Source organism: Anomaloglossus baeobatrachus, chromosome 10 (genome assembly GCF_048569485.1).
Source record: "Anomaloglossus baeobatrachus isolate aAnoBae1 chromosome 10, aAnoBae1.hap1, whole genome shotgun sequence".
In the NCBI taxonomy this organism is placed as follows: Eukaryota; Metazoa; Chordata; class Amphibia; order Anura; family Aromobatidae; genus Anomaloglossus; species Anomaloglossus baeobatrachus.
In genome coordinates, this window is record NC_134362.1 from 155174071 (window position 1) to 155186512 (window position 12442).

Below are 12442 nucleotides of genomic sequence, written 5' to 3' on the forward strand. Positions count from 1 at the left end.
TTTTAATGCGCACCTGAAACACACTGCTTCTTTGTGAAGCATCATAGGCAAGTCAAAATAAATCAGCCAAGATCTCAGTAAGAGAATTGTGGACATGCACAAGTCTGGTTTATCCTTGGGTACAATTTCCAGATACATGAAGGTGTTTCATTCATCTGTACAAACAATTATATGCAAGTAAAAACAAGATGAAAATGTCCAGCCACCATACCACTCAGGAAGGAGATGGGTTCTCTGTACCAAAAATGGTCAGACATCTAATATATAAAGCTGAATGTGTGTATGTGTGTGTGTGTGTGTGTGTGTGTGTGTGTATGTCCGGGATTGGCATCTGCACCGTCGCAGCTACAGCCACAAAATTTTGCACACTCACACTTCTGGACCCTGAGAGCGTCATAGGCTATGTTTTGAGGGGAAATTTTAACCCTGCTCCTTACAGTTATTCACCAAAAAACCTTCCTCCATTAAAGCGAATGGAGCTGGGAGCCACAGTGCAGCCAGAACTTCAGAAGAATGCGCAGCCACGCCCTTAAATGGAATGTTGGCGTGTCACAGTGCCGCCAGGGAAAGAGACAGGCACAGACAGGGAAAGAGGCAGACACAGACAGGGTAAGAAACAGACATAGACAGGGTAAGAGACAGATACAGACAAAGAGACAGACTGACAGGGAAAGAGACAGACAGGGAAAGTAAGGGAGAGAGAGAGACAGGTTAAGAGACAGACACAGACAGGTAAAGAGACGGACACAGACAAAAAGACAAACAGACACAGGGAAACAGACAGACAGGGAAAGAGAGAGAAAGAGACAGACAGAGAAAGAGAGGGAAAGAGACAGACAGGGAAAGAGACAGACAGGGAAAGTGACAGAAATAGATAGACAGACAAGGAAAGAGATAGATAGATAGACAGACAGGGAAAGAGATTGAGACAGACAGAGAAAGAGACAGAGACAGATAGGGAAAGAGGCAGACACAGACTGGGTAAAAAACAGACATAGACAGGGTAAGAGACAGACACAAAGAGACAGACACACATAAAGAGACAGACTGACAGGGAAAGAGACAGATACAGACAAAGAGACAGAGACAGACATAGGGAAACAGACAGACAGGGAAAGAAAGGGAAAGAGACAGACAAAGACCGGTAAAGAGACAGACAAAGAGACAGACATAGGGAAAGAGAAAGAGGGAAAGAGACAGACAGGGAAAGAGAGGGAAAGAGACAGACAGGGAAATAGACAGACAGGGAAAGTGACAGAGATAGATAGACAGACAGGGAAAGAGATAGACAGGGAAAGAGATTGAGACAGACGGAGAAAGAGACAGAGACAGACAGGGAAAGAGACAGACGGACAAAGGGATAAAGAGAGAGACAGAGAGATATATACAGAGGGGGAGACAGACAGAGAATGGGAAAGAAACAGAGAGACAGTTACTATCCCGGGCGTTAAAACATTATATGTATACATTCTATCCCGGGAATGTTAATACATTCTATTTTGTTAACAACAGTTATTAACCAGGATGAAGCCGGGTAGTACAGCTATCTAATATATAAAGCTGAATGTGTGTATGTATGTGTGTTTATGTATGTGTGTGTGTGTATGTATGTATGTCCGGGATTGGCATCTGCACCGTCGCAGCTACAGCCACAAAATTTTGCACACTCACACTTCTGGATCCCGAGAGCATCATAGGCTATGTTTTGAGGGGAGATTTTAACCCGCGCTTTACAGTTATTCACCAAAAAACCTGCCTCCATTAAAGCGAATGGAGCTGGGAGCCACAGTGCAGCCAGAACTTCAGAAGAATGCGCAGCCACGCCCTTAAATGGAATGTTGGCGTGTCACAATGCAGCCAGGGAAAGAGACAGACACAGACAGGGAAAGAGGCAGACACAGACAGGGTAAGAAACAGACATAGACAGGGTAAGAGACAGACACAAAGAGACAGACACAGACAAAGAGACAAACTGACAGGGAAAGGGACAGACAGGGAAAGAGAGGGAAAGAGAGAGACATGTTAAGAGACAGACACAGACAGGTAAAGAGACAGACACAGACAAAGAGACAGAGACAGACACAGGGAAACAGACAGACAGGGAAAGAGAGGGAAAGATACAGACAGGGTAAGAGACAGACAAAGACAGGTAAAGAGACAAAGAGACAGACACAGGGAAAGAGACAGAGGGAAAGAGACAGACAGGGAAAGAGAGGAAAAGAGACAGACAGGGAAAGAGAGGAAAAGAGACAGACAGGGAAAGAGAGGGAAAGAGACAGACAGAGACAGACAGGGAAAGAGACAGACAGACAAAGAGATACAGAGAGACAGAGAGATATATACAGAAGAGGAAACAGACAGAGAATGGGAGAGAAACAGAGAGACAGTTACTATCCCGGGCAGCGCCGGGTGCTATGTTGTGAGGCGAAATTTTAACCCCGCGCGTTCCAATTTACCAATCAATTTTGCCCCTATCTACATAATGGGGAAAAAGTTAAACGAAAAGTGTTGGGGGCAAATTGACAGCTGCCAGATGTGAACAAGGGGGACTTAAAGAATGAGAGCGATGGCGCCAAAGAGTATATACCGTACAGTTGCTAAGGTGGGGCCCCGACATGGGATACTCACCACACTCGGGGATATGAACACACACACAAAATGCGCCACACACTACCACATACTTGAACACATATACCACCCTCAGCACACATTTCACCATGTGAAACAATTTAATAATTCCATTCCTATCTATTTGTTTTACATTCTATTTTGTTAACAGCAGTTATTAACCTAGGAGAAGCCGGGTAGTACAGCTAGTGTGTATATAAAACCAACAACAAAAGCAAAATACCTTGTGAAGATTTTAGTGGAAGCTGGAAAGATAATGTCATTATCCACAGTGAAATGAGTACTGTATCATCATGGGCTGAAAGGCCACTCTACCAGGAAGAAGCCATTACTCCAAACAAAACATAAAAAAGCCAGATTAATGTTTGCAAATGCACACAGGAACAAAAACCTTAATTTTTGGAGATGTCCTGTAGTCTGACATAACGAAAATTGAACTGTTTGGCCATAATGATGATCATTATGTTTGGAGGAAAAAGGGAGACGCTTTCATGCTGCCACCCCTGTGTTTCACAGTTGGGATGATGTTCTTACATCATCCCAAATGTGAAACACAGGGGTGGCAGCATCACGTTGAGGGGTTGTTTTACTGCAGAAGAGACTGGTGCAGTTCCCAAAATAGATGGCATCATGAGGAGAGAAGATTATGTGTCAATACTGAAGCAACATCTCAAGACATCAGCCAGGAACTTAAAGCCTGAGAAGAAATGGTTCTTCCAAATGGACAGTGACCTGAAGCATACTGCCAAACTGCTTGCAAATTGGCTTAAGGATAACTAAGACAATGTTTTGGAGTGGCCATCACAAAACCCTGATCTCATTCCTATTGAAAATTTATGGTAAAGCTGAAAAGGCTGATGCAAGTGTGGCGCCCTGGACTAGCCAGGTAGCCACAGACAAAACACACCCCCCACCCCCAGACAGTTACATTAGTCAGACAAAAAACCCTTGTTGCCTTCCTCCAGGGTCTGATGTCCACACCAGGTGGGGCGGAGCCAGGCGGTTGGCCCCACCCACCGAGGAGTTCACAGGCATGGAGGCGGGAAAGCAGTCAGTTTAGTTCAGGAGGTGAAAGTGAGAGTTCACGTACTGCGAGTGTCTGGGTTGGAGCCCAGGCACTGAGAGCAAGGTTGGCAGACGGTGGTGGCCGTCTGCAGGAGTTGGTGGAACTCCGCAGAGCCGTAAGGACCGGGGCTTGGTGGTGGCCCACAGGTACTGGACTGGGGAACGGAGTGAAGCTAAGCACACAGGCAGGACCATCGGACCCCGACCAGGCTTGGAGCCGCCGTCAATAGTCAAATCCGAATGTGACAGGAACCCCCGGGGTTCCCTAACAATCAAGTCCCGATTGAAGGCAACCACTCACACCGTGAGGATATACAGCCACCGCCACCGGCTAGAAATCCAAGAGCCAGCGCCTGCGGGCAAAACGGGCTTCTCCGGTATCTATACACCGGGGAGCGGACTACCATTGGGAAGTCATTGGAGTCATCACAGTACACAAAGGTGCAGGGAGAGACAGCCACCATCACCTGTCCAGGGAGAGATACTGCAGCCGGCTGCGGGACTTGTCCATCCAGCCGTTTGGTTTACCGGAGACTTTGTGCATCAATTGCTGAGTGAGTACACACGTGCCATCCGGCACCGCGCCGCGCTGTCCCTGCAACCCTGCACCTCACCGACCCTGCCTCCCCGTCACACCACCGGGCCCCGGGACCACCAACCCCTACCCACGGAGGGGGAAAACAACATCCCAGCTGCTCCCTACCATCGCTCCCGGGATCCCTGTCACCAGCAGCGGTGGTGCCCATCTTCACCACAACCCGTGGGTGGCGTCACGGACTAAATCCCCAAACAAACCACCCCCCTTTTCACTCACAGGTGAGGGGCGCCGCTCGAGTACCCGGATCTGGCCCACCGCTCGAGCCACCGAGCAGCAGCAGCGCCGGACCCGAGCGTTAGTGAGCGCAGCGCCCCGTCGCCCGCGACACAAGCAAGGCGACCTACAAAGATGGCTCAGTTATACCAGTTCTGTCAGGAGGAATGGATCCAAATTTCTACCAAATATTATGAGAAGCTTGTGGAAGGATATCCAAAACATTTCACCCAAGTCATACAGTTTAAGGGCAATGGTACCAAATATGAATACAATTTATGTAAACTTTTGACTTTGCAGAAAGTAATAAAAATGCCTATTAGGTAATTAAACAAACTTTTCTCTGATTTGTCTTATTTTCTGGTTGTATATGTTTTATTTATTTTTTTTGTACATGATTATGATAGTGGCGATTTGTGAGTTTCTTTTCACAGAATTCAGAGGTATGATTTACACCATTTATATGGACCACAGGTAACAATAGACTGCAGATGTTTGGGAACTTACATGGAAGAGTTTCAAGACAAGTTCTATGATCTGCACAAAGGTCATTATGTCTGAAGAATATGAAATGAAGTCCGTCCATCCATTCAAAAGCAAAGCGGGGGACATCCGGGCAAAATATCAGAGTCAACAAGTCAACTCATCACAAATGTCTATTAGTTCTGGCAAGACAAACACTACTTGGCTTGTATGAGATCACAGAAGCACCCTGCAATGCATGTTACACATGTCTGGAATGGTGGCCCGAAAAAAGGTGAAGAAGCCTCGACTTCAACATCATCATAAGAAGCAAAGTTAGTAAAGAAGAGCAAACAGTGGACAGTAAAACCTTCTAAATGGGTGATTTGCAGCAATGTTATGAAAGTCAATAGACTATGCTCTGATAGGTGCAAATGGATCTTTAAGAAACAAGGGAAAATAGGGCTAATGGAGCTTTGCCTTGACATACTTCCTGGTCAGTGGTTTTGGGGCCAGCGGTTCATTTACCTCAGGAATAAGTTGAGGTATCACAGCCTTCTCAGAGTCCGGAATCTTCTCTATGGGCCCTGGTCCTTGATATACTAGCCACACTTTTAGTTGCTGACGTCTCTACCCACAGCTGCGGGGCTTGGGTGAAGCCATCTCTGCAGCCAACTGCTCCGATGTTTCCCCTGGGGTCCCAAGTGGACGATGCTTCCAAGCTTTCAGTCTTGCTGGCCACACTTCCTCCAACTGCGCGACCGCCATCCACTCTCGCCACTGGCGTCGCTTGGTCCCAACATGTGGCCGCATTTCAGTCTTGGTCTCTCTCTAGCTCCCCCTCAGTTGCCATTGCTCTACAATATGGAGCCATCCAGCGTTTTGCAGAGAGTGCCCCCCTTCTTGGCAGCACCCTCCAGACTGTGGCCTCTTCAGGCTTGTCCGCCCATTTCTCGCTGACCGCCTCCCATTCTTCATCAGCACACACAGCCAGGAGGGGCCGCTGTCTTTGGTGCGCCCACTGGGAGTGGGCACCACCGACCACAGAGCGTCTCTTCATCCAGGCACATTTTGGCACCTTTTGCGGGCAATGACGCATGCCATGGATGGAGCTTCTACTTTCCACCACGCCGTGTTCCCCCATCTTTGTCTATGCCACAATCTCACTTAGCAACACAGTCTTCCCCGCATCCAGCATAATTTCTTTATGTATGGCCTCTATCCTGCCGACTACACCAAATGTAACAGGGTGGTAAGGGGTGCTGTAGTCGTGGTCTTACTTATGTTGGTGTGCAGCTCCCTGGTCTGTTACAGGCAACTCATAGGCCCAGTTAACGTTTCGGGTGAATCCACTTACTTACTGGTTGCGCCGGTCTCTTTTTGTCTCTGAGGGTCCGTCCCAAGAACTCAGACAAAACCATGGGGCTTTTCTTGAAACTGAACTTTTACTTGTATCAATACTTTCTTCACAGATTACAAATAATAAAACACTGTCTTTCTCCTTTAAGCTTAATTTCCACCTGCACTGCTCTTCTTAACTGACAAAGCTGTATTATTCTACTTCACACACTGGCATAGCCTAACTGATCCTTTCAGTTTCCCAGAGTCCCAGCTTTGTACTTCTAGGGTCCCACGTACCACGACATCTAGCAGTCCGGTCATCCAGGAGGGACCTTCCTGCAGGGGACTGGTCTGACCCAGCACTCCATGCAAACTCCTCTTTACCCAGCCATTTTTCTTTTCTCCATTCCTCTTTCTGTCCCAGGGACATAACCTCCTAAACTCCTCCAGGGGGCTAAACCTATCCTTAAGCCCTGGTGTCCCAGCCCTAGGCTTTGGCTGAGGTACCCAGACCAGCATCCTAATCAACAGCATTTTCCTTATCTGTCACATTCTTATCTATATAACTTTCTTTTCTCATTACTATCCAGACTACTTCACATGCCCTGGTACATAACAACATTCCCATTAAACAACATGGTCAGCGTTTCAGAGGTGAGTCTCCATTCACCAACCACCTACTTACATTTTCATGACACATTGTACTTTATGCTCTTGGTAAATTTAGGTTGACATGTTTTTTTGTTTTTTTTTATTAAAATGTTGGAAACTTAATGAAAATTTTGGAAAATGTAGAATATACAAACTTTAAATGTTTATACTGTTGAACCAAATAGTTAAATCACGCAAAAAAGTTAGTTAAGATTATTTACCTTTTGTCTGCGTCATCATTATTTAGTAACTATTATTTTATATTGTTAGTATTACAATGGTGGAAAGTTTAGGAGCAACTTTTCATATCATTAAATCATTTTTTCTAAATCTTGAAGGGACCTATTCCATTTTAAAGTGACTTTGGCAGGCCAAAACTGATACCATTTTAAAGACATCATGTCTCATCATACCTTTGTTAGCACTTTTGGTTCTTCATAGGAGTTAACCCAAAATGGAATGAAAAATTGCAAAATTATTTTTCTTTTCTACTAACACATTGCTACCTTCTATACATACCATCAAAGCTGGCAGACCCCATCGGTCTTTGATTTCACTTGGCAACCATCAAGACCATTCTTGCAGTGTGCCATTGTTTGAATCATCTGTCACAGCATGAACTAGTGTAGAGACCGGTGTGAGTCAAAGCACATAACAACAGGGATTACACTACAACAAACATGGGGCACACCAGGGACACATTTACAATGGTGGTCCATAGCAATATTGAGAGGAAATATGAACACCTGCACTGCACTCTTAGCCAGTCCCTATACAGGTTCCTCACCTGTCACGGAGCAGGAACCTGGAGCCCTGAAATGAACCTACAATGTTCCCTGGCTAAGGAGTAGGCAGGTGAAGGATGCTAGCCCCACTGCTGCACTAAAACAACACACCAAGGATTGAAGACAGATAGGGGGATCACAACAACTGACTGCTGCAGTCAGCACCAAGATTGTGGCCCCCACAGCAACTTCAGCAAAGGATTTCAAAGAGCTCCTTCCACCTCCAAGGTCAGCATACCAATGGCAATGAGAATAACCGGCACCCTCTGCTGGTAGCAGAGGGTAAATAAAGGGACTTGGTCTGGTCCGAAACCAGAAACACCTGGGGAAGGTAATGGAATGCTTACTGTCAAGGAACACTGACATTAACCCTTTGACAGCTAAAGGAAACTACATTTAAATCTGTAGAGTCTCACCAAGGAAAGTGAGACTCAGACCCTTAACCTGTCACTCATCTCATGTCTTAGTGAGATTACCGTCACACTAAAGGGTTAAGAGGCCACAATCAGTGTTTACACCAATAGTGGTCAATGCAGCAGGGTGTCAACTATAGCATACAGCTGACAGCTGCTGGGTATTCACCAGTTGGAGGGGCGCTATTCTCTTTGTCCTCTGGTCAGTTAAAAGACTTTTGAGCATCAAGTCCTAATGACACATTCTAATTGACATTGTATTAGTCGAGCTTCAGTCTAATTTTGATATATACAGACAACTTGAAACTTATATTAACTCTTATATGATGCCAGGATTTTATACTTTTATTCTATCCACTCATTATTGCTTTATTATACGTCAGTACTTACTTCGTCTATGCAGTTGATGGTAAGATTGATACGTGTTACCTGATTATCCATATGCAGGGAAAAAATGACGAGTTGCTTATAACTTATATACTCATCTTCACCTTATTTGATCTCATTAGTACAGGACACAGAATCTCATGTGGAAATAACTTTCTGCTTAGACAAGTCATTTTCAAAAGTTATTACTTCCCCAATAACGTGCTATGGTATAATAATATTTCAATGTTCCAATGATATTTTATGTATAAATAAATAATCTACATTCTTAAGTCCATAACAGACCTATCCACAATCTATATGAAAGCTTTAGAATCCACACTTTGAGTACACCATTTGCAACAACAAAGGTTATTCCCAATGATTAAAGGTTACTTATTACATCTTCAGAGAATAGGTCATATCTTCAGGATCAGTGGATGTCCAACTCCTGGAATCCCATAAAGCCCATGAATTGTATTTTTCAATGGTCTGTTGGATCGGAGGACAATTTATTCTCTATTAGCTGTAGTACCCGGCGTTACCTGGGAAGATACCTAAATGCCTCTCTCCCACTCTGTCTCCCTTCCTCCCTCTCTGTCTTTCTGTCTGTCTCCCTCTCTGTCCCTCTATGTCTGTCTCTCTGTCACTTTCTCTCTGTGTCTGTCTCTCTCTGTCTTTGTCTCTCTCCCTATATCTCTGTCCATCTCTCTGTTTCTCTCTCTGTCTGTCTCTGTCTGTTTGTCTATGTCTGTCTGTCTCTATGTCTGTCTCTCTCTCTAAACATCTCTCTCTGTCTCTCTCTCTCTGTCCCTCTCCATGTCTGTCTCTTTCTTTATCTCTCTGTCTCTGTCTCTCTCTGTCTCTCTATGGCTCTTTCTGTCTCTTTCTCAGTCTTTCTGTCTGTCTCTCCCTGTCTCTCTCTGTTTCTCTCCCTGTCTGCCTCTGTCTCTGTCTCTAGCTGTCTCTCTATCTCTCTCCCTGTCTGCCTCTCTCTCCATCTCTCTGTCTCTGTTTCTCTCTCTCTGTCGCTGTCTCTCTGTCTGTCTCTGTCTGTCTCTCTCTGTCTCTTTGTCTTTCTATCTGTCTCTCCCTGTCTCTCTCTCTCTATTTCTGTCTGTCTCTTTGTCTCTGTCTCTCTCTGTCTTTGTCTCTCTCCCTATATCTCTGTCCATCTCTCTGTTTCTCTCTCTGTCTGTCTCTGTCTCTAGCTGTCTCTCTATCTCTCTCCCTCTCTCTCTATCTCTCTGTCTCTGTTTCTCTCTCTCTGTCGCTGTCTCTTTGTCTGTCTCTGTCTGTCTCTCTCTGTCTCTTTGTCTTTCTATCTGTCTCTCCCTGTCTCTCTCTGTTTCTCTCCCTGTCTGCCTCTTTCTCTGTCTCTAGCTGTCTCTCTATCTCTCTGTCTCTGTTTCTCTCTCTCTGTCGCTGTCTCTTTGTCTGTCTCTGTCTGTCTCTCTCTGTCTCTTTGTCTTTCTATCTGTCTCTCCCTGTCTCTCTCTGTCTATCTCTTTGTCTGCCTCTATTTCTCTCTGTCTCTTTGTCTCTGTCTCTCTCTGTCTGTCTATCTCTCTCCCTGCTTCTCTATCTGTCTCTCTGTCTGCCTTTCTCTCTCTGTCTTTCTCTGTTTCTCTCTGTATCTATTTCTCTGTTTCTTTCTCTCTCTGTCTGTGTCTCTGTCTGTCTCTTTCTCTCTCTATCTCTCTATGTCTCTGTCTGTGTCTGCAATGCCCTGGACTAGCCAGGTAGTCACAGATAGACCCCTGCACTACACCTATCCCCCAATAAGGTAACATCAGGCAACCAGTAAAACCTAGTCACCTCCCTCAGTGCTTGATGGACACACCAGGGGGCGGAACCAGGCAGTTGGCCATGCCCACCAAGGAGTTCAGAGGGCCTGAGGCAGGAAACACAAAGAGATGAGTTTTGGGAGTGAAGGAGAGTGGAAGCAGGCCTGTGTAGCAGGTCTGCAGCAGTCTGACAGTCTGATAAATGCCAGGGTCGGAGCCCTGGTACCTTGGCTAGGAGGCATACGGTGGCCTTAGCCTGCAGGAGCCGGGAAGACGGCTCGGGGGAACCGTGGTGGACCGGGACAGGGTAGTGGCCCGCCGGTACCGACCCGGGTAACCGACTCCGAATCCGGAGCACACAGGGGGGTACTCAGACCCTGAAACGAGGTCCAGAATCCACTGGACTGAGTTAATTAACTGATTGCAGTCTGGACTTTAGGTCCTTTGACACCCAAGTCCCGACTGAAGACAACAGCCCACCGAGGGGGATAGAAATCCACCGCACAGGCAGAGAGATCCCACGGGCCAGCGTCTGCGGGCAAAAGGGCTCTCCCGACAGTCACAAAGCTGGGGAGCGGACTCCCGTCTCTGAAGCGCAGGCAGTCTACAGATACACAACACAGTGCAGGAGAAAAGCCAGGATCACCGAACTGGGTAGGGGACCAGACGCAGCCGGCTGCGTGCACCGACCACCATCAACTTGGTTTACCAGAGACTTGTGTGTGTCAATAACAGTGAGTACAACAGTGCCATCTGGTCGCGCACCGCCCTGCACCGCCCAGCTATCCCCAACGGGCCCCAGGCCCACCATCCCTGCCCATGGAGGGGTTAACATGTTGTTGCACTACCATCTCCCCCGGGTGCCCCGTAACTGCAGCGGTGGTGTCTACTTTCACCACATCCCGTGGGTGGTGTCACGAACTTAAGCACGACTCTGGCCATGCGCCTACATAACCCCCACCCACAAAAACGCCAGCATCCCCTTTCAGAGCAAAGTGACCCCGGGTCCGGAGGCGCTCGAGACACCCACCAACGAGCCCGGATCCGAGCGACTCGGCTGCAGCTGAGCACGGGGCGGTACATGTCTCTGTCCATTCTGTCTCTGTCGCTCTTTGTATGTCTTTTTTCCTGTGTGCCTCTCTCTTTTGCGTTGCTGGCAGCCCCACTGATTGACTTGACAAGTCATCATCTGTCTGAAGATAAGGGACAACTTTTTTGATGGAAATAACCCTATGCATATTTGTAATTATCTGTGAATTTGATGATAAAAGCATGTTCTACACTAAGCCAGAAGGGAGAACATGGGGAATCTCAATAAAATCAGCTAACTATAAGGTATTTTGCTGCCAGAACTTTTGATAGTTACTCATTATCTGTAAGGGAACCTAAGAAGTGTTCAATTTCTTTACAGCACCATCACAGGAGAGATGAAGTATTACTCAGTTTTTTTTTCTAAGGTATATTTGTCAGCTTTATTTGTTAACCTTTCTGAGCAAAGTGGCTTCAAAAATCATGTCTTTCTGAATGACCCATAATGTTCAACCATTACAGCCAGCCTATTGATTTGAAGCAGATCTTTCATCTTACAATTAACATTTATTACCTATCCCAACCACTGGAGCAGTAGTGTGCATGTGTTGCCACCAATCGATTAACCATAGACAGGGGACAGAGTGAAAGTCTTTCATGCACACTTTCTCTAACTTCACCCATAAACACACTAGAGTTACACACCTTTCTTGGATCTGGGGTTTGCTTCCCTCATCTTGGTCCACTGAACTTTGTTATACTCTACGTTGGGATTTCCAAGCTTTTAAGGTGGCCCAACACGCTCCTAGGTGATCATCTACCAAGTAACTTATGAGGCCCACCAAGACACACATCTGTGTCTAGGTATTAAGACTCTATTTTTCCTGTGTCCTATCTGGCTGGGGCCTCCAGTGTACAACTATCTGCTCCATACCTGATTTCCAGTATCCTGTATGCCTTCGACCTCCAGTGCTGTAAGTCTTTGATTCCGGCGTTACTTAGCTGCCTACATCACCAACATCTGTGACTCGTGCATCTACTTGGACCTTGGGCTCAGATGATCCATCTCACCAGGTGAATCCAAGGAGTCGGACACCCAGAGAT